Source organism: Rhinatrema bivittatum, chromosome 2, assembly GCF_901001135.1.
Source record: "Rhinatrema bivittatum chromosome 2, aRhiBiv1.1, whole genome shotgun sequence".
In the NCBI taxonomy this organism is placed as follows: Eukaryota; Metazoa; Chordata; class Amphibia; order Gymnophiona; family Rhinatrematidae; genus Rhinatrema; species Rhinatrema bivittatum.
This window is the reverse complement of record NC_042616.1, coordinates 51,150,627-51,173,167: the sequence shown is the minus strand read 5'-3', so window position 1 is coordinate 51,173,167 and position 22,541 is coordinate 51,150,627. Positions and strand designations below refer to the sequence as shown.

At 43.8% G+C, this 22,541-nt stretch overlaps 1 protein-coding gene across 3 annotated transcripts in view; it reads left to right on the top strand.

Moving 5' to 3' along the window:
- Window positions 1–22,541, top strand: part of LOC115083930 (zinc finger protein 569-like) — an 84,523-nt gene that overhangs the window by 39,054 nt on the left and 22,928 nt on the right. The window contains exon 5 of one of the 3 annotated variants that reach the window (XM_029588046.1): window positions 3,627–3,767. The exons of 1 other annotated variant lie outside the window; for it this stretch is intronic. The gene's annotated coding sequence lies outside the window, so the exon portion shown is untranslated. Of the gene's footprint in view, window positions 1–1,369; window positions 3,203–3,626; window positions 3,768–22,541 lie in introns of those variants that run through there. One more of the 3 variants, XM_029588044.1, reaches the window with a different exon arrangement.

The window sequence follows — 22,541 nt, the reverse complement described above, 5'->3', positions numbered from 1 at the left end:
ACATGCTTTTTGGGCGTGCTAACCCCTGTTTTGCATTGGCGGATATGGACACGCATCCAATCGCAGGTTAAACCATCTGCTGCTGCCAGCGCATGGTATAGCATCGGCCTGATTGAGTACTGTGTACAGTTCTGGTCACCACATCTCAAAAAAGATATAATTGCATTGGAGAAGATACAGAGAAAGGCAATCAAAATGTTAAAGAGGATGGAATGGCTCCCTTATGAGGAACGGCTAAAGAGGTCGGGGCAGTTCAACTTGAAGAGACGGCTGAGGGGGGGATATGATAGACATCTACAAAATCATGAGGTCTAGAATGGGTAAATGTGAATCAGTTATTTACTCTTTTGGATAATAGAAGGACTAGGGGGCACTCCATGAAGTTAGCAAGTAGCACATTTAAAACTAATTGGAGAAAATTCTTTTTCACTCAGCGCACAATAAAGCTCTGGAATTTATTGCCAGAGGATGTGGTTAGGGCAGTTAATGTAGCTGAGATTAAAAAAGGTTTGGATAGGTTCTTGGAGGAGAAATCCATCAACTGCTGTTAATCAAGTTGCCTTAGGGAATAGCCACTGATATTACTGGCGGCATAAGCATGGGCTGTACTTAATGTTTTGGGTACGTGCCAGGTACTTGTAACCTGGATTTGCCACTATTGGAAAAGTATGCTGAGCTTGATGCACTCTTGGGCTGACTCAGTATGGCAACTTCTTATGTTCTCTTTTCCCACCGAAGTGCTTTGTGAAATGCTCATGGGGGAGTTCCTCGTGTTTTGGCCAAGACTCTGTCACTAAGGAAATGCCAGAATAAAGAGGTTTTGCTTTCCTTTCGGTGCACTGTTTTTTTTCTCTCTGTGTACCGATAGACATTAGATTAATTGGCACAATTTCCACACTCTTAACAAAAGGTGTTACAGATCAGCTGAATGTTGTGGGAATTTTGTTGCAGGTCAGTGGCAACATTCACTTAATCAGGCTAAATACTCTTGTGGTCACATACTGGTGACAATTAGTAGTTTGGTTAACTAACCACAGGCCATTAAATTTAAGATAATGTGACGTTTTCAATTTGAGGAAGCAAAGCAACCTTGGAGAGAATAGAGGCTACATGTGTGTGTGTGGGGGGCCTTCACAGTTTGATGCTCTGTGTTAATGATTCTCTCACCCTAGTCGCATAGGCAGCACTGCTCAACAAAAGCTAGAAAAATCCAGGGCTTTCTAGGAACAGATATCTGCCCCGTGACAGCAGAATTATTCCATCTTCACTTTCAGAAGCCCCCAATCACTGGTGGGAGTTTTCTCTCTTAAGCCAAAATCCATACTCCGACTTCATCCCATGCCTTTTCTTTTCTGATCTTCTGTGGCAGGACCTAGCACCTGGCTGGTTTGGGCTGCAATCGAGCTTTGAAATGAAGAAATCTGGCTTAAGAGGCAGCAGCTGGTGCAAGAAGACAGAAAGAAGATTTGCTGCATACACTTTAACAGTTGACAGGAATTAAGCATATGCAAATCTTGGATATAAGTTTGGTTCTGTTACTTTTGTTCATGGTTCTCTGTGATGTCGGCAAGTGCATTCAAGGACTTGGGAAGGATTTTCGATTCAACATTTCTATAACCCAGCTTAGTGTGTGCACATAGTAATAGTAAAGAGGCAAGCGAGGCAGCATCTACTGCAACAGAGCAAAGTCTACTCTTCATGTTCTGTGTTGGATCTTTAATTGCTGTTTAAGTGGGTTTACACTGCTGAAACTGGTGAACTTTATCAGCTTTAGGATGACTTAGATTGTAAACCCTCTGGGGATAGGGAAATACCTACAGTACCTGAACATAATCTGCTTTGAAGTGCTGAAAAAAAGTGCAAAAGGCAGAATCTAAAAATAAATAAATAAAATACATGACTGGTAACTTTCTCTATTGAAAGGTGGAAAAATGGAATTTAGAATGCAGTGGCTATGTTTTGTGGTTAGAGGAGCAAACATAATGGGCACCACAGCTGAGTGCAGATTGCTGAACAGATTTAATTATTTTATTTGATTAAATGTATTACTCCTTTAATGACAGGAACTGTTTTAAGTGAGTTATGCTAAAATTGTATCATATAAACAAATCAATGCATATAAACATCATGCTCTAACTCCAAAGAAGTTCCCATAACCTAAAACAAACAGAATATAATAAATATCACAGTATAATAAAATATTAAAAACAAAAATTAACCATACACAACTAACAGTTAAAAATAAAAAAGAAATGGACCTCCTAAAAGAATATCCCATCAGCCCCCAGCCAAACCCTTAGTGCTTCATCACCTTGGATGTCAAGTTTCAGACCTACACCCAAATAATCAAAACTTTAAAAAAAAAAAGTTGATCTTAAAGAAGAATCCTGCCAGCCAAACCTAAGGGCATCCATATTGCCTTGGAGGTCATACAATCAACCAAATCCTGCCAAAAATAACCCCCTTTTTCCTAATGAGGGTACCAAGATTATCAGAATTCAAAGATATATTATTGCAAGACATTTTAAACCCACAAATGGATTCTTAAATAGAAAACAAGTCACAGTATAAAGCAGTGGTAAAAATGTGGCCAGTAAGACCTTCCCTTAACTACATGAGGGGCTGGATTTAGGATAACTGGCACCCTGGGTGAAAAGAACTCCTTCCCAACTGATGGCATCCTCCCCTCCCCCCACCACTGGTCCTTTCTTCAGCCATGGCAGGATGCGATCTATTGTGGCCAAATGGTTCCTCTCTTTAGCTGCAGTGGGTGGGATCTACTGTGGTCAAGCTGGCCTGGCTTCAGCCGTGGCAGGATGGGATCTGCCATGGCCACACCAGTGTGTCTTCAGCCACAACTGGATGGGATGCTCCCTGGCCATGCAGTCCTCTCTTCAGCCACGTTGAGATGGGATCCACCACGACCATGCTGGGCCTCTCTTCTATCACTATAGTGCTCAGGGTGTTTCTCAGTTGACGATGCCTTAGGTGACTGCCCAGCTCATCCATCCCAAAAAACAGTTCTGGTCAGATAAATTTAGTCAAGGAAAACTTCACACAAATTGTATGTCAAAGCTAACAAATTATTTTGAAGACCAAGTATATTTATTTATTTATTTATTTATTTAACATTTTTATATACCGACCTTCATGAAAGAAATTCATATCAGATCGGTTTACAAATAACATGAGGGAAATAACAAAGTCAACCATATAACAAGAAATGAAAGTTACATATAACAAGGGGTATTAACCTGGAGGGCTAGGATAGCCGGAGCGATAGAAGGCATAACTGGAGATTAGATAATACAATAATATGAAGAGAAGAGGCATAAGTGTATAGGCTACACTTGTCAGAGAGTTTAGATAGGAATCAGTGTCTGATCTAGTGAGGAATTGCTGGGTCTGTAGGTTAGGTGAAGGCCTGGATGAAGATATGTGGAGGAAAATACCTCAGAAACAGATGGAGTTGTAGATTGAACTCACAACTGAGTTGTATAATTAGCAGTCAGAAATAGCTCCTTTGGTACTTTTCTTAATTTATAATGATCATGATTATGTTTTCTTCTTTATATAAATATGTAGTCTTGAACAATATCTGAACATTTTATTTTTTCTTTAAATAGTATATAAAACTACCAAAAAGGGGGCAAGATGGCTGCCGTGTAGATCCATTATAGATCACTCGAGGAGAGGCTCTTTACCTTTATACTGATTTCCTTAAAAAAAAAAAAAAAAAGCCCCATACTGAGAGGAGTGAATGGTAACTCACTCTTTGACGACCCTCTTCTGGCTCGTATCGAAGGATTCTTTGCAGGAGCTACAGCTTTGTCACCAGAGAGTTTGGTCGCTGGGGGAGCGTGTGTCGTCCCCTTTGACCTACGACATCATATTGAGAGCCGAGCAGGCCTGCTCACCCAGGGAATATCAGTGTACCTTCTTGTGCCTCGGAGGCAGCGAGGATTTCCCTGGCGTTGGTTCGGGGAGAAGGAGGCACTGCCGCCCGAGATGAGAGCGTGGGAGAGATCTGTGAGCTGGAAGGAGTGAGAAGCCCACGACCAGGAAGAGCTATGGCGGAGTTAACTTCAGATCTTTCTCTGAAAGAACAGCATGAGGCAGGAACATTTTTTTTGCAAGGTACTGTGGTGAGCATGAGCGATAGTAAGGAAGAGGGAGAAAGTTATTTAAGGGCTCTAACTGCAGGCTTTGCAATATCAACACCGGAAAGTATAACATTAGAAGGAATCTGGACAGTTTTGAAATCGATAGAACAATCTATTAAAACGTTATCTCAAGTTACATTGGACACAAGGAATCAAGCAGTATTAAATAATCTTATTTCAACCTTTAGTAAACAAGCAGAAGATCTGGATAAGAGGATTACCACCTCTGAAAATATTCAACAAAAGTTGTGTCTGAGAAGATTATCAATAAAAGATTAGAAGGGGTAGAAAATGTGCTTAGGGCACACAATTTAAGAGTGCTAAACTTTCCACTGGTATAAACGATTTCTCCTTTAGAACTTTTTAAAACCTAGATGCAGCAAATATTAAAAATTCCAGACACAGCCATGCCGGTAATTGTCAAAGCCTACTACCTACAATAGCGTGCCCAGGCCGAAGAACAGGAACCAGTGGGAACTCAGACTCCAATTTTGGACATAACCAATTTGCTGGAAATGACTTTGGATACAGAGGTAACTCAAAGAAAACCTTTGTTGATCTCTTTTGCTTTTCTTTTGTAGCGTAATCATATTTTGAGACTTTTCTTTAGAAATAGATAGCTTTTTACGGCCAACCAATTTAAATTTATCCCGATGTCATTCAAGTAACTTAAACATGTTGCAAAGATTTCCTCATGATGCATTCTGATGTTCTCCAACTACGTGCTAGTTTTATGTTAAAGTACCTGTGCAAGTGCTGTGTAAGATATTTAAATGTTAATTATGTATTTCAGGAGCCTGAGCAACTTAAGAGCTTTTTCAGTGACATGCTCCCAAGAAGCTTCCATTACAGGCTCGGCTTAAGTAAATAAAAAATAGTTGTAGCACTATTCGACGTACATAATTTTTCCTTTTATATTACCTTAGTTATGCGCTTTTATTTCCGCCTCCCTAAAATTCTTATAATTTAGATGTTGGTAATACCTAGTGGTATTGGAGTAATGTCATATTTCATTTACTTTGTTTTATTTTCTGTAAAACATCAAGTTTTCTGTACAAGAGATGTATTCTTGGGAAAAATTTCAAAATTTGAAAATAAAGAATAAAAAAAATCCTACCAAAAAGTGCCTGGCGTTGCTTGGGCAGTCTGTTTTATAATGTGCATGTTTGCCTCTGGGTGTGTGTGTGTGTGTGAGTGTGAGCCTGTATGTGAGCCAGTGTGTATGCCTGTGCAAACTTGTGTGCACTTATGCCTATGTGGTGTAGTTTGGAGGGGAAAATACATTCATGATTTGACAATTTGTATTCTCAGCTGGTTAGCTGAGAACACAAAATGCCTTTCGGAGGTAGAAGCTCATTTTACGGGAAAAGATGAACTGTAGAAAGCCTAGAGTGTGAGATGGCTATAATGAAATCCATGGCAGATACGAATGAACTGAAAATCGAAGGTCTTGAGAACTGCTCCAGGAAAAGCAGTCTCAGGTTTATTGGATTGCTGGAAACTGGTGAGTGGGATTTGATGGACAAGCTGGAGGCTTGGGTGCCGGAGGCTTTGGGGCTATTGGTGTCACATAGTAAGTACCCTGTTGATTGAGGGGGCGAGGATCCCTTCAAGGAAGGCCCAGACTGGTTACTGCAAAGTTTCTAAACTTTCATCATAAGAAATATTAGGGAAATATCAAGTAGCATTATTCAGCAGTGGTGTTGGCACGCTGAAATGCTCGTTTCAGTTTGCTCTAAGCTGAGGGAGAGGCAAATTAGATTAGTTCTTCAGTTTCCTGCGAGATTAAAGGTTACTCATAATAATAGCCCTCATTTGTTTGACTCTGTATCTGAGGCACAAACCTCTTTGCAAACCTTGCCTACCATCCCATAGTTGCTTGTGGAAGCAACAGTAGAATCTTAATGAGGTATCAGTGTCTAATGTCAGATGGGTGAGGCCCAAGTTACAGGCTGAAAGTGAATCAGCTATGTGGAGTAGAGGTCTGTTTGTAATCTTGGACCATTTCCAAATGAGCAATGATTTTTGAATCAGATGGGTAGATTTTCAAAGGGATACGAGCGTAACCCCTGAAAACCTAACCCTGTGTGCGCCGAGCCCCGGGATGCGCGTATGTCCCAGGGCTTTCCAAAATGGGCGGTCCGGGGGTGGGGGCGTGGCGGCAGGCCGGGGGCGGGGCCGAGTGCTCCAGCACAGCGGCCTGTGCCGGGGTATGGTGTGCTGGCAGCCGGCCAGCAGGTGTAACTTTTGGAACAGAGGTGGGGGGGGATTTAATTAAGGCTGGGGGGTGGGTTAGACAGGGGAAGGGAGGGGAAGGTGGGGGGGGGCCAAAAAAAGTTCCCTCCAAGGCCGATCAGATTTTGGAGAGGCCTTGCAGGGAACGGAGAAAGCCATCGGGGCTCCCCTCGGGCTCGGCATGCGCAAGGTGCACGTGTGCACCCCCTCGTGCGCCGACCCCGGATTTTATAACGTGTGCACATAATAAAATCGGATGTAAATTTGTGCCCGCCATTTTTAAAGATGGCGCGGGCCATCCAGTGCTCCTACCATGTGACAGGGGCCGGCCAATGGCACGGATACCCTGTTACATGGTAAGGGCAAAGGGCCATCGGCGCCATTTTGATTAGTGGCAGCCGACGGCCCGAGAGCGGAAGATCGATCCCGGGACCCCCACTGGACCACTAGGTACCTGTAAAATGTTTTTTTTGGGGGGTCGGGAGGGTTGAGGAAGCAAAGGGATTAGTTTTAAAGGGTGGGGGTGGGTTTAGGGGTTATTTTTGGTGCCGTTTTTCCCACCCTCCCCCAAAACGATAAGTGAACCCCCACGATCAATATCGTGGGGTTTTCCTATTGTTTCGGGGGAGCCCCCGATTTCTGACGATTTTGAAAATATCGACGATATTTTCAATCGGCCGAAGCCCGATTCACATCCCTAATTATTACTTCCCACATGTTCAATGAGCATAAATCATAATCTTCAATAAAAAATGCAACCAATACTGTAAATGTCACAAACTCTCTGCTTATTGAAAGAAACAAAACATCTCAGACTTGTCACTTGACATGCAGAGATTAAATCGAGGTAATTCTCAAAGGAATTAGATGCATAAAAGTGTATATTGTAGCAATTTTCAAAAGCCCATTTTATGTATGTAAAGTATTGAAAATTCAGCCCTATAGAGTGAATTTTCAAAGGAGCTATGTACATAAAAGTAGCAATTTTCAACAGTCCATTCTTTTGAATATTACCTCTAATGTATGCAAACTTTACCATCTACAGAAATCTTCCCTCCTTTCTCCGGACTATCGGGGCTGTTACCACCATACAGCCCGACTAAATTTGAGAGAGGAGAGGGTGAGAATTCAAGGACTTTTCTCCCGTGTTTGCCAGCCCCGTTTCCAGCTCCTCGGGCTGGGAGCCACGCCCCCACAGTGATGTCACTCTGTGGGGAGGGTCAAAAGTCGGCCTGGGACGCCGGGGAAATTCAAACTTTACCATCTACAGAAGTCTTCCCTCCTTTCTCCGGACTATCGGGGCTGTTACCACCATACAGCCCGACTAAATTTGAGAGAGGAGAGGGTGAGAATTCAAGGACTTTTCTCCCGTGTTTGCCAGCCCTGTTTCCAGCTCCTCGGGCTGGGAGCCACGCCCCCACAGTGATGTCACTCTGTGGGGAGGGTCAAAAGTCCGCCTTGGACGCCAGAGGCGCCCCGCGACTTGTCGCGCCGACGGAGCGCCACAAAGGAGCTCCTTTGTGCGCTCCTTCGTGCGCGATGAGTGCTGATGAGGGTGCCGCATTGTTGTCTGATGATATGTCTTCCTTATGTTATTCTATACCAGTGATTTCTGGCAAAGGTGTGTATGGTTCTTTAGTGAAAAGGAATGTTTATTCTAGGAAAGTCTCTCGGCGTTCTTCTCATTTAGTGAAAATTTCCTTGTCTGATTTAAATTTAGTTCCTACCTCTTGTGATATAAAAATAGCTTTGGTAAATGCTCAATCAGTCAGGAGTAAGTTTCAGCTCATACACGATCTTATAATTGATGAGAAGCTTGATATATTATGTATCGTTGAGAGTTGGCTACTTGATTCAGATTTTATTGTTTTAAACCAGCTTTGTCCTCAAGGTTTTACATTTTTTTCACAGCCAAGAGCTTCAGGCCGGGGTGGTGGCCTTTTAGTAATTTGTAGGGAATGCTTTAATTTAAAAACCCAGAATCTTAGTGGGTCATCAGCACAGGAATTGTTGTTAGTTTATAATTCCTGTTTTTCTATTTGTTTGGTTTATTGTCCTCCTAAAGTTCTACAGTCAAATCTTTCCCTTCTTTTTGAACAATTATTTCTTGCTCCAGTTTGTTTTAATAATATGATTTTATTGGGTGATTTCAATCTTCCTTTTAGTCATTCCAGTACTGATCCTCAGGTTCAGCTGTGCCATGACATTTTGCATTCCTTAGGTTGGCTTCAGGTGGTGAATTCTGCCACGCATCGATTAGGAAATATTCTTGATTTAGTCTTTATCAATGAAAGTTCGAATTTAAAGCTGGTAGGCCTTTTAAGCAATAAAGTAGTTCCTTGGTCAGATCATTCTTTGCTTAGTTTCTGTCTTCATGGTCCAACAGGAAGCTTAAATTCTAATGATAGTGATGAGATATATGAGAAAGAGGTCTTTCCTGGATATTAGTAATTTAAAAGAATCTTTAAAGGATTTTCCTGAAATTCCTGATGATATTGATTTAAATGTTTCTTTTAATGAGTGGGTTTCTCATTTAAACAATTCTATTGATAAAATTGCTCCGTTGAAATCTTTTTCTATGTCTGATTCTAACAAAAAACAGCTTTGCCCTTGGAAGTCCCCTGCTCTAATTCTGTTACGTCAACAGTTGCGTAAATCTGAACGCAAGTGGTCAAAATGTCCTTCTCATAATAATGCAAATTTATTTCGATCATTGTTGAAAGAATTCCAATCCGCTGTATTAGCCGCTAAGAAGGATTATTATGCTAAAAAGATATACGAACTTGGTTATGATTCTAAAGCATTGTTTACTTTAGTACACAGATTGACTGGAAAACAGAGCTCCAAAAAGTATTCTGATTCTTCTTCATTACATGTCGACCTATTTGTTCAGTATTTTTCTACTAAATTAGAGACACTACTTTTATCTTTCAAGGATGTTCCATCTTGGTACCTTGAGACACCGGATTGTGGCCCTTCTCAATGGTCTGAATTTGAACAAGTAGCCTCTACTCAATTAGCAAGTATTATAGCTAATCTTAATAACACTGTGTGTCCACTTTTAAAAATTTCAACAATTACATTTAAAGAGATCTTTGAATTACTGAAATCATCTTTTACTTTCCTTGTGAATTCCTCTCTTAGTACAGGTATAATGCCTACAATGTTAAAATCTGCTGTGGTTAAACCTTTGTTAAAAAAACCTGCATTAGATGCTTCAAAGGTTGAAAATTATAGACCGATTTCATCGCTTCCTTTACCTTCTAAAGTTATCGAAGGGATTGTGCTTCAACAACTTACCAATTTCCTTGAGAAACACGATATCCTAAGTCCTCATCAATTTGGTTTTCGGCAAGGTCTTAATACAGAGCTTCTCTTGATCTCTTTGGTCGACTCCTTTAAAAGAGGTCTTGATCGTGGAGAGCAATTTATATTAGTCTCGCTGGATGTTACTTCAGCCTTCGATTCTATAGATCACAAAATGTTGTTGTTTCGCTTGAGAGAGTGTGGTATTACAGGAACAGTGTATAGCTGGTTTCAGAATTATCTTTCAGAACGTTCTCAGACGATTAAATTTAACAACTGTGTTTCTGAAGCTCAGGCTTTGAAGGTTGGGGTTCCACAAGGCTCTGCCCTTTCCGCCATGTTGTTTAACATTTATCTTGCTCCAATTGCTAAACTTTTAGCCATCATTACTGATGGCTTCAAGTTATACGCAGATGATATACAATTCTATGTTAAAGTAAAGAATTCATGGCAGGAAACAGTAGACTCTCTCACCCTTTGTTTAGATACAATTAATCGCTGGTTGAAACATAACAAATTACTTTTGAACATTAATAAGACTACAATGTTGTTAATTCATCGATCATTATCTACTCCTATTCAGAATTCCTTGTCTATCAATAACATTTCATACTCTCTTTCTTCTCCGATTAAGAGCTTGGGTTTTCTGTTGGACTCCAATTTATCTTTCAAACCTCAAACTAGAATGCTCATTAAAACTGTTTTTTTTAAACTGCGTTTACTGGTTGGCTTACGCCATTTGCTTTATGAAAAAGATTTTCTGACGGTTGTTCGTGCGCTTATTTTTCCGCACATCGATTATTGTAATGGGCTTTATATTGGGCTACCGAAATGTCAAATTCAGTCTATTCAGCTTTTACTGAATTCCGCCGCTAGGTTGGTTTCTAATTTAAAACGTTCCGACAGAATATCACCAATGCTTTGTAGCCTTAATTGGTTACCTGTTTGCGACCGGATTTCTTTCAAGATAGGTCTAATTGTCTTTAAACTTTGCAAGTCCAACTTGTCACATTGGTTTAATGCTTTATTGAGAATATATAAACCAGTCAGATGTCTGAGATCTTCGCAGTTAAACAATCTTGAAGTTCCTTCTTTTCGTCAAGCTCGTTTGTTCAGTACTAGAGAGACTTCTTTTTCAATTGTGGCACCCTCTCAATGGAATTCAATCCCTATAGATTTGAGATCTATGGATGATGTTAAGAAATTTAAATCTTCTTATAAAGAATTTCTCCTTGCCCGTGCGTTTAAGTTGTAACGCAGTGTATTGAATGTCATTTGCTTCTGTGTCGATGAGTATTGTATTGAAGTGAATATGTTTGACTTCATATTTAGATGTGACATTATTTTATTTTTGTTCTTTTATTATTGTGTTTAATTTATAATGTTTGTTCATTTTAGTCTTTGAGAAACTTTGTGATTTTATTATTATGTATGTAATTTTGTATATCGCTTAGGCCATTTGTGTTAAGCGATTAATAAATTTTTTCAAATACAAATAAAAAAAATACAAATACAAATGTATTTACAAGCAGGAACAGATCGCTAACATGGCCCATGTTTTATTGCTTGGCTGCATCAGGGCATTTTTATTCTGAAAAAGGATAATGAGAAATATTTAACTAGAGACAATCCAAATACTCTCAGTTCTTATTTGAAGATTTTTTTTTTTAAACCTTAATTTGATTGTGAACATGTATTGAACATAAGAAATTGCCATGCTGGGTCAGACCAAGGGTCCAATCAAGCCCAGAATCCTGTTTCCAACAGAAGCCAAACCAGGCCACAAGAACATGGCAATTCCCACCTGCTTTTCGACATCTGTTATATCCCATAACCGAGATTCCTTATTGCCTCTGACCAGGACACTCAGAACATTCACTCTAGACTCTTTACAGCTCCCTTCTAGAGTTAATGGCAGTTTATTGTACATACCCCGAGTTCATTTACAAATATATATTTTTCTATTATTGTTCTGTTCATCCTATTACTATTATTTTATTAATCTATTTATTACTATTATCTGTCAACCTTATTGTTATTATCTGTTGTTATTATTATTCTCGAATGTGTATTTAAGCAACTGGTATTTATCCCAGATATTATCTTCTCAGTCACAAGTTTCATTTTATCCCCTGTTCCATGTAATTCTCTTATGCAACCCCTGTTCTAATGTAAACAGACATGATATGTACTTGGTACATGAACGCCGGTATAGAAAAATTCAAAATAAATAAATAAATTACCCAAACACTGAAAAGATTCCATGCTACTAATGCAATTAATAGCTGTGGCTATTTCCTAAGTCAACTTGATTAATAGCCGTTACTGGACTTCTCCTCCAAGAACTTATCCAAACCTTTTTTGAACCCATCTACACTAACCACGTTCTCTGGCAACAAATTCCAGAGCTTAATTGTGCGTTGAGTGAAAAAGAATTTTCTCCAATTAGTCTTAAATGTGCTACTTGCTAACTTCATGGAATGGCCCCTAGTCCTCCTGTTATCCTAAAGTGTAAATAACCGATTCACATCTACTCATTCAAAACCTCTCATGATCTTAAAGACCTCTATCATATCCCCCCTCAGCCGTCTCTTCTCCAAGCTGAACAGCCCTCACCCCTTTAGCCTTTTTTACAGGGGAACTGTTCCATTCCCTTTATCATTTTGGTCACCCTTCTCTGTACCTTCTCCACTGCAACTATTTGTTTTTTTGAGATGTGGCAACCAGAATTGTACACAGTACTCAAGGTGTGCTCTCATCGTGGAGCGATACAGAGGCATTATGATATTCTCTGTTTAATTCACCATTCCCTTCTTAATAATTCTTAATATTCTGTTTGCTTTTTTGACTGCCGCAGCACACTGAGCCGATGATTTCAATGTATTATCCACTATGACGCCTAGATCTTTTTCAGAGGTGAGAGCAGCGATTATGAGGACACTAATAACTAGCCTGGGGTCTCCGTCTAGCCATCAAAGCTAGGAAACCTTTCTCCCAAATTGATCCCCATTCCTCTCCCAGCCCCTTCCAGAGGAAGCAGCCCACAACCCCACATCAGCATCAAGCCGCCATGGAGCAGATAGGATGTTTTACTAAATCACTATCCTATAGTAAGAGGCAGGCAGCATAAAAAATGGTGACATGACGCACCAGAAAAATGAATGCTCGATGACCAGCCCTGAAGATTGTGTAGAATGTGGGATTTAGAACTGTGTACCTTTAACCTCCAATTACAACATTCAGATAACATTCAGTAGGCAGGTAATCCCCACTCTACGCTCAGTGTCATGCTCATAGATGGAGAGGAATAGCATCAATTTCACCAGTGACGTCTGGATCAGCCAGAACAATATTCGTGCCTATATCTCTGATGGAATACTCATGACAGCTGGCCAAGGCAGCAGATTAGCAGGGTCAGGTAGGCTTTGCTGCACACCCAGATTATGGATATAGGAAAATTGGTTCTTACCTGCTAATTTTCATTCCTGTAGTACCACGGATCAGTCCAGACAGTGGGTTGAGCCTCCTGTCCAGCAGATGGAAACAGAGAAAAACTGAAAGGGTATCCTATATCAGGACAGTGCTCACCCTGCACCCCTCAATATAAATGTTATTAAAGCAGAGGAAAAAAAACCTGAAATTGAACCCTAATAAGATCAAGCAAGTAACCATTGCAACATGAACAGTGTAATATAAATTCGAATCAGTCCAAAAACAGCTCTTATACAGCTCTTATATAGAATAGATACCTATTTGGTAAATACGTCCGGTGCCTTGTAGATCTGCAATGTTATAGTTCTGCAATGAAGAAGACAGTCCCCATATCTGTGGAGGAAAGACTTCGAGTGGTCTAATGGTATATGTAGTCAGGGCGGGAGTCTGGACTGATCCATGGTACTACAGGAACAAAAATTAGCAGGTAAGAACCAATTTTCCTTTCCCTGTACATACCCGGATCAGTACAGACAGTGGGATGTACCAAACTTCCCTGACTAGGGTGGGACCGAGACAGTCCCGCTTGAAGCACTTGTCTGCCAAAGGAACCAAAAATTGGCGCCTGTACGTCAAGACGATAATGATAATCAAAATATGCAGAGATTTCCAAGTAGCTGCTCTGCAAATTTCTTGCGGAGAGACCAGCTGGCTCTCCACCCATGAGGTAGCCTGCGAACGCAAAGAATGGGCTTTTAAACCCTCCGGAACCGGCCAGCCCCGACAGCGATAAGTGGACGTAATCGCCTCCTTTAGCCAGCGAGCAATGGTAGCTTTAGAGGCCTTTTTTCCCTTATTTGGCCTGCTCCATAAAACAAAAAGATGATGAGAGACTCAGAACTCGTTTGTAACCTGTAGGTATTGCAGCAGAACTCTTAACATCCAAATGCCGCAGGTCTCTACCAGGTGTTCGCAGCATCCTCCGGAGAAAAAGCAGGAAGCTCAACTGACAGATTGACGTGAAAGGAGGATACTACCTTAGGCAAAAAGGATGGAACAGTCTTTAGGGAAAACCCCGAATCAGAAAAACGGAGAAAGGGCTCCCTACAAGATAAAGCCTGGAGCTCGGAAACCCTCCTGGCCGAGCAAATAGAGACTAGAAATACTGTTTTAAGAGTCAGGTCCTTGAGGGTGGCCCGCTGAAGGGGTTCGAAGGGTGCCTCACAAAGAACACGAAGGACCAGGTTAAGACTCCAAGACGGACAAGTAGCCTGGATAGGCGGATTCAAATGCTTAGCCCCCTTAAGGAAACGGACGACATCTGGATGGGCCACCACCGCATACCCATCTAGCTGTCCCAAGAGGGAACAGAGAGCCAAAACCTGGACTCGCAAGGAATTGAAAGACAAATCTTTGGTGAGACCATTCTGAAGGAAAGAGAGAACCATGGACACCGAGGCCCTGCGTGTCGAAACACCGGACTCGGCCCACATATTGTCAAACACTCTCCAAACCCGAATATAACCAGAGGTGAAGAAGTTTTAAGGGCTCACAATAGAGTGGATATCACCTCTTCCGTATAACCCTTCTTTCTCAGTTGGTGCCACTCAAAAGTCAGGCCGCTAGACAAAAGAGATCCGCCTGATCGAAAAATACGGGACCTTGTCGCAGAAGGTTTGGAGGGTGACCGAGACGAAGAGGGCTGTCTGACGTGAGGTTCACCAGGTCCACGAACCACGGTCTCCGGGGCCACTCTGGTGCTACGAGAACGACCGGGCCCCTGTGAAGTTCTATCCTGCAGAGGACCTTTCCCACCAGAGGCCATGGTGGGAACACATAGAGGAGTATGTTGCTGGGCCAGGGTAGGACTATGGCATCTATGCCTTCTGAGTGGTGCTCCCTTCTGCAACTGAAGAATCTGGGAGCCTTCCAATTTCTGAAGGTGGCCATCAGGTCTAAGTGGGGAGTTCCCCACTTGCGTACGATGAGATCCATCGCCTCTTCGGACAACTCCCACTCGCCGGAGTCTAGATGTTGACGACTGAGGAAGTAGACTTGAATATTCTCCTTTCCTGCAATGTGGGAGGCTGCCAGTTGATCCAGATGGTGCTCTGCCCAGGAGAGCAGTTTGCTGGCTTCCAGGGCCACCAGGCAACTCCTGGTGCCCCCCTGGCGATTGATGTAAGCTACTGTGGTGGCATTGTCAGAGAGAACTCTCACTGCTCTGTGACAGACCAAGGGTAGGAAAGCCTTGAGGGCCAGCTGAACAGCTCGGGCCTCCAGCCGATTGATGTGCCATTTGGATTGGATCATGGACCATCGTCCCTGAGTAGATTGATTCTGACACACCGCTCCCCAGTCTGAGAGGCTGGCATCCATCATTTCAATAATCCACTGGGGAGTCTCCAGAGGCATGCCCTTCAAAAGGTGAGCGAGCAAGAGCCACCACTACATGCTGGCGATGGTAGAGTCGGAGAGCGGTAGAGATGTCTGAAACTCCTCCGAGACCGGCTTCCAACGGGACAACAAAGCTTTCTGTAATGGACGCATATGCACAAACGCCCAAGGAACCGTCAGGTCGAGGGAGGCAAGGAATTCGCCTGAGCGAACCGCCGCTATGACTGCCCTCAGGGTCTCCATCCGAAAATGGGGAACCTTGAGCGCCTTGTTGATTCTCTTGAGATCCAGGATTGGTCGAAAGGAGCCGTCCTTTTTGGGGACGACGAAGTAGATGGAATACTGGCCGGACCCCTGTTCCTGTAGGGGAACTGGGGCTATGGCCACGAGCTCCTGAAGACCTTTGAGAGTCTGGCACACCCTTGGATGCTTCAGATTTCCGCAGGGAGAGATGACGTAGCGGTCTGGGAGATCCCAAGCAAATTCTAATGCGTAGCCTCCTTCAGTCACCTTGAGGACCCACTGATCTGCAGTAATTTTGGTCCATTCCTCGAGAAAAAGGGACAGATGTCCACCTAAGACGGGCACGGAGGAGTGGGCCGGCCGCATCTCACTGTGAGGACTTTGTGGCGGGTCCTTGAGGGTTACCGTCCCGGAATGGCCGATGTCCCCGAAAGGAATGAGACCATGCTTGAGATCTAGTGGAGGTATTTCGCTGAAAAGACCCCCGTGGCTTGTTGTACCTGCGCTGCCCCCTGAAGCGAGAGCGCGAAGGAAAAAATGACCTGGACTATTTAGGGCAGTCCTCAGGCAGCTTATGAACCTTGTTGTTGCCTAAGGATTTAATAAGCTGCTCCAGGTCCTCACCAAAGAGCAACTTGCCCTTGAAGGGGAGAGTGCCCAACTGTGATTTAGAGGAGGAGTCTGCCGCCCAATTCCGCAGCCAGAGGAGGTGTCTGGCTGACACCGCGGAGACCATGGTTCTGGCCTGCACCCGGAGAAGATCATACAGAGCATCAGCCCCATACGCAATCGTGCCTTCCAGCCATTTTGCCTGTTCCACCTCTGCAGATGGGAGGTCCTGGGTGCTGAGTAACTGTTGAACTCACCTGAGGCTTGCCTGCTGCATAAGACTGCTACAGACTGTTGCCCGGACTCCTAGAGCCAGTACTTCAAAGATCCGCTTGAGATGCAGCTCCAACTTACGATCCTGAAGAGCCTTTAACTCCTTTGCTCCCGCCATCGGGACGGTGGTGTGTTTGGTGACTGCAGACACCGAAGCATCTACTTTAGGGACCTTAAGCACCTCTAGAGATTGATCTGGCAGGGGATAAAGCTTATCCATTGCTCGTCCCACCTGAAGACCAGACTCCATGGACTCCCATTCCCGAAGCAGGAGTTGCATTAGCATGGGATGGAATGGGAAAGTATGTGGCGGAGCCCTCAGTCCCGCTAGGACCGGCTCCACATTGCGCGAAGAGGAGGCACTGACAGATTCTTCTGGAGGAACCTCAATCCCAAGTTCATCCAGGACAAACGGATTAAGAGGGTCAAGCTCTTCTTGCTTGAATAATCTCAGAACCCGCGGGTCTCGTCTCCTTCGATGGACAGATTTGAGATTGACAAATCCGGGTCCTGATCCAGGTCTGGCAGAGGAGAGGGCTGAGGAGGGTCAGGTGGGTCCAGTACACCCGGGTACGGTCCTGACCCTAGTGGTACCCTGTGAATCTGGGGCACCAGGGCCCTGTCCGGTGGCATCCGAGGGATCTTAGCCAGGGGGGGACCCGGGGAAGGATCATCCTGCTCCTCCAAGCTTGGGGGGGGGGGGGGAGAAACCCAATAGGAGGGGTCGGGGGCTGCCCCCAGAGAGCCCACGGGGCTTAAATCAGGCGGCGAATGGGACAAATCTGGCTCCCCTCGTCCCTGTGGCTCCAAATCAGCAGCGAGATCCGGGCACAAAATGGCCACCGTTTTCATGGTTTTTTTGTGAGGGAGCCGGCTGGGCCACACGCTTAAGGGCCTGACCTTGGGCTGTCGATTTTACCGCCGCCGCCGCAGAGGGTCCCTCCCCTCAGGACAGACGGAGCACAGCCCCTTGCGGGAGAGCTGCGAAACAGGCTCCCTGCAGGCTATGCAAAAAGCTGAATGCGGCTTCCACAGAGGAAAGAAGGCTACCACAGATGAAAGCAAATCAGCTGTGCCTGTCTGTGTTTGCGATCGGGAGCCGGCAAAACAGCCACGCTCCGCTCCTTCCCCTGCCTTCAGGCCAAATCAATCGTGGTAAGCTGCCTGAGCCCGAGCTTCCTTATAGTAATATAGTTTTGTTTTGTTTGTTTTTTTTACAAGAGCAGAGGCATTAAATTCATCTCTGCAAAGGGACCCGAGGCATGCAACATCTCTGGGGTCACCTATCCAAAGGTGGGGGAGTGACTGGACCACCAGTATCGCCCCTAGGCAGGGAAAACAAAAGGTCACCGGGAATACGGGGTCCTAGGCTGAATACTCAAGGGGAAGATCCCCACTAGGACCCTATAAGAGCTAGGAGACAGAAAACTGTCTCCCGTAGAAACAGAGTTTAAACACTTTTTCTTTTTTGTTTAAATAGCTAATACTTGCTTGATCCTGAGAGATTAGGGGTATGAAGAGAAAACCTCGCAAGAGAGAAAAAAAAGCGAAAACAGCTAAAGAGAGGGAACAGCAGGTTCAACCATCTGCATCTGCTGGAGACAGAGAAATACTGAGGGGCACAGGGTGAGCACTGTCTTGAAATAGGATACCCTTACAGTTTTTCTCTGTCTCCATCTGCTGGACAGGAGGCTCAACCCACTGTCTGGACTGATACAGGTAATTACAGGGAACAGGCCTTCAATTTATTCCACTTACCCCAAGCCGCTCGTAGCGCCGACTGCGAGGCACCGCTCCCCAGCCACCGGCGACAGACGCATCGATCCCAGCCCTCGTCCGGGCCAGCAGCTAATCAACACTGCCCGCGGGGCAGCCAATCAGGGGACAGCCCCATAGGCCTTTAAACCCACGCGGCAGTTAGGCGTCGCAAGCGACAAAGGGGCAGGCCTCTTTGTGCGCCCCTTCATGCAGCACCGAAGTGCTATCTTAACTCTTGCCTGGCCGCACTCAAAATCCCCCTCTTAAGCATTCGCTCCTGACGTCCTTATATCTACAAGCCCTAACCTCCCATGTTCTGTCCAGCTTTCTTCCGAACCAGACAGCCAGTCCACTTCGTCCAGGCTCAACAAGCCAGAATGTTTCCAGCTTCCACTATCCCTATTCTCCAACGCTATACATCCTCTACAGGAAATTCCACCAGGCAAGCCAGACAGCGCTCATTAATAATCCTCACCCCAATCCTGATCGCACCGATCACCCAACTACTAGGAATTACTCCATTCTCCTTAACTCTTTTTAATGCACAATCCCTTACCAAGAAATCTCTGATCCTCAATGATTACCTTCTAGACGCCAAGCCAGACATATGTGCAATAACTGAAACATGGCTAAAACCCACAGATACAGCAATAATAAATCAACTACCAACACTGACCTATGACATCTTCTCTATCCCTAGACAGAAAAAAAGAGGTGGGGGCATCTTATTAGCAACAAAAAAAGGCCTCAGATTCACTCAACACCCTGTCATATCAGATCCTAAACTAGAAATCGGCCTTTTCACATCAGACCATCTTCAAATTCTACTAGTCTACGTCCCCCCGGGCCTCCTGGAAACAGACGCTTCTCCTATTATTGAAATAATCACAACCCTTATTAATTTGGATGCCCCAGCAATAATCCTGGGAGATTTCAATCTGCACATAGACGACCCCACACTCTCATCCAGCTGCGAAGCCTTCCTCACTGCCCTCTCAGCCTTGGGTTTCAATCAGATAGTCAACAAACCCACATACAAAGCAGGCTATACGTTGGATCTAATCTTCGTCAACTCCGGCATCAAGCAGTCATCTCACTTTAATTGCAAGAAGGTCCCCTGGTCAGATCATACACTAATCTCAACCAGGTTCACGATGAATGAAACCATCACTGACCGCGCACCCCAACCCTCCTTCCAATATAGAAGATCCTGCTCTTCTGAAGACCTCAGCAATCAACTAACCTCACAACTTACTCGCATAGACCTCACCAACCCCAACACAGCTCTCCTCACCTGGAACAACATTACAGAATCCATAGCTAACAAACTATGCCCCCTTGTAACAAAAAAACCCAATACCAACGCGCCTAAAAGACAACCGTGGTTCACCAACAAACTCAGAAAACTGAAACAAAGTTTAAGACAGAAAGAGAGCAAATGGCGTAAAGCCCCTTGTACAAGCACACTCTCCACCTATAAACTGGCACTACACCAATACAAGACCTCCACCTCTAGATCTAAAAGGGACTTCTACGAGCATAAGATCCACGACCTTGTCTTTGACGCCAAAGCGCTCTTTGCTTCTGTTTCCAATCTAACCCAAATCAATGCACCGGACATCCCTAACAATCAAGCACAATCAAAAGCCGAAGAATTGGCCCTGTTCTTCCGAAACAAAATTATCAACCTTCTAACACAGCTGCCCACCTCCACCCCTCCTTACTTGAGCTCACATCAACTAAACAACAACAAAACCATATATCTCGATTCGTTAGAACCCATCACTGCCACAGAGATTCAGTCAGTTTTAAAGAAAATGAAACCTTCCTCTCATCCTTCAGACAATATCCCCACCAAACTTCTCATGACAATCCCTGACTCCATCTCCCAAATGCTGGCGGACATCATAAACTGCTCTCTATCTCAAGGAATATACCCAGACGAACTCAAACTGGCATCCCTCAAACCACTTCTAAAGAAGCCAAAATCTGGATCCTACAGACCTGAACTTCCGACCGATTGCTAACCTACCATTCATAGCTAAGATCATGGGAAAACTAGTTAACATTCAAATTTCAGACTACATTGAAGATAACAAACTACTATTCCCTTCCCAATATGGGTTCCTTAAAGCTTCCAGTACAGAATCTCTCCTCGTATCGTTGACAGACTACCTCATTTTGGGTCTCGACAAAGGACAATCATTCCTGCTGATTCTTTTAGACCTCTCGGCAGCTTTCGACAGCGTTAACCACGCCATCCTCATAAACCAACTCTCGACCATTGGTATAACAGGTACGGCACTAGCCTGGTTCAAAACTTTCCTCAATAACAGAGGCTACAAAGTGAAAATCCACAACAAAGAATCTCCCCGCCATGACTCACCTGTTGGAGTGCCACAGGGATCCTCCTTATCACCCACGCTCTTCAACATTTACCTCCTTCCGCTGTGCCAGCTTCTAACTAATCTAAAACTCAAACACTTTCTTTATGCAGATGATGTCCAGATAGTGATCCCTCTTAAAGAATCCTTCTCCAAAACCCTCGAACATTGGGAATCCTGCCTCCAAAAAATCAATCACCTTCTTGCCAGCCTAAACCTCGTATTAAATGCTGCCAAAACTGAACTCCTGCTCATTTCCCCAGAAAACAGCAACACCACCATTACTCTTCCAGCCAACCCACTCTCCACCCAAGTGAGAGACTTAGGCGTTATAATTGATAACGGGATGAATTTGAAAGCATTTGTCAACTATACAACCAAGGACTGTTTCTACAAACTCCAAGTGCTGAAAAGAATAAAACCTCTTTTCCACTTCCATGATTTCAGAATGATACTGCAAGCAATAATCTTCTCAAAGATAGATTATTGCAACGCTATCCTACTAGGTTTCCCATCTTCGTACACCAAACCTCTACAGATGGTCCAAAATGCGGCAGCAAGAATTCTTACCAACACCAGGAGAAGAGACCACATATCCCCCATCCTAAAAAACCTACATTGGCTCCCTATTCACTTCAGAATCATCTTCAAGTCCATCACCATCATGTATAAAACCATCCACCACCTTACAACACTTGACCTACCATTCCCGCTCAGCCAACATAACGCCTCAAGAACGACCAGAGAAGCATACAGAGGATCCCTCCAGGTACCTCATACCAAATCCACTCGGCACATAACTTTAAGAGAACGGGCCTTCTCGACAGCTGGACCATCACTCTGGAACTCCATCCCACCGAATCTCCGGCAGGATCCTTGCCTCCCAACATTCCAAAAAAGACTTAAGACATGGCTGTTTAAACAAGCTTTTCCGGACCCCTCATAAATTCCACCTCATCAACTTCAAGAATGCAGCCACACCAGTTATCTGTAAATAACTCTATATGAGGTTAAATTTCTACTGTATTTCTTTATTCTCCCAGTTCAATCATCCTTGTTCTTTGTAACTGCATTTTCTTCTGCACAAATTCCAGTTTTATTGTATATCTTACACCCCCTGTTCAACTGTAAACCGGCATGATGTGATTGTATCATAAATGCCGGTATTTATTTATTTTATTTAACATTTTTTATATACCGATAACCATTTGCACATCGTATCGGTTTACAATTAACTTAGAACTGATAGGCAAAAAGGCCTTTACATGGAACAGTAACTGAAATTAGAACATGGGAAAACAGCAAACTAATAAACATGGGAACAGTAACTGAAATTAAAACATGGGAGCAGGAAACAGTAGTCAAATAAAGGGGAAAACTAGTGTACAGAAATTAAATTTACATAAATTTACAAGTATTTACAAAAAATAACCAGAGACAAATGCATATGGGATCTGTTAGCAATTATGAGGACGAATTGGCAAACGGGTAGGCTTGAAGAAAAAGCCATGTTTTGAGTTTCTTTTTGAATTTCGGGGTGGATGTCTCTGTGCGCAGATCAGGAGGGAGGGAATTCCAAATGGTAGGGCCGGCGAGGGAAAAAGCTCTATTCATTGTGGAGAGCAGTTTGTAGGGTTTGATAGAGGGAGTGCGGAGGGTTCCTTGAAGGGCAGGATGGGTGGGTCTTGTGGAGGAGCGAGGAAGGAGAGGGGGGCAGAGCCAATGTAGGTTATCATTGGTA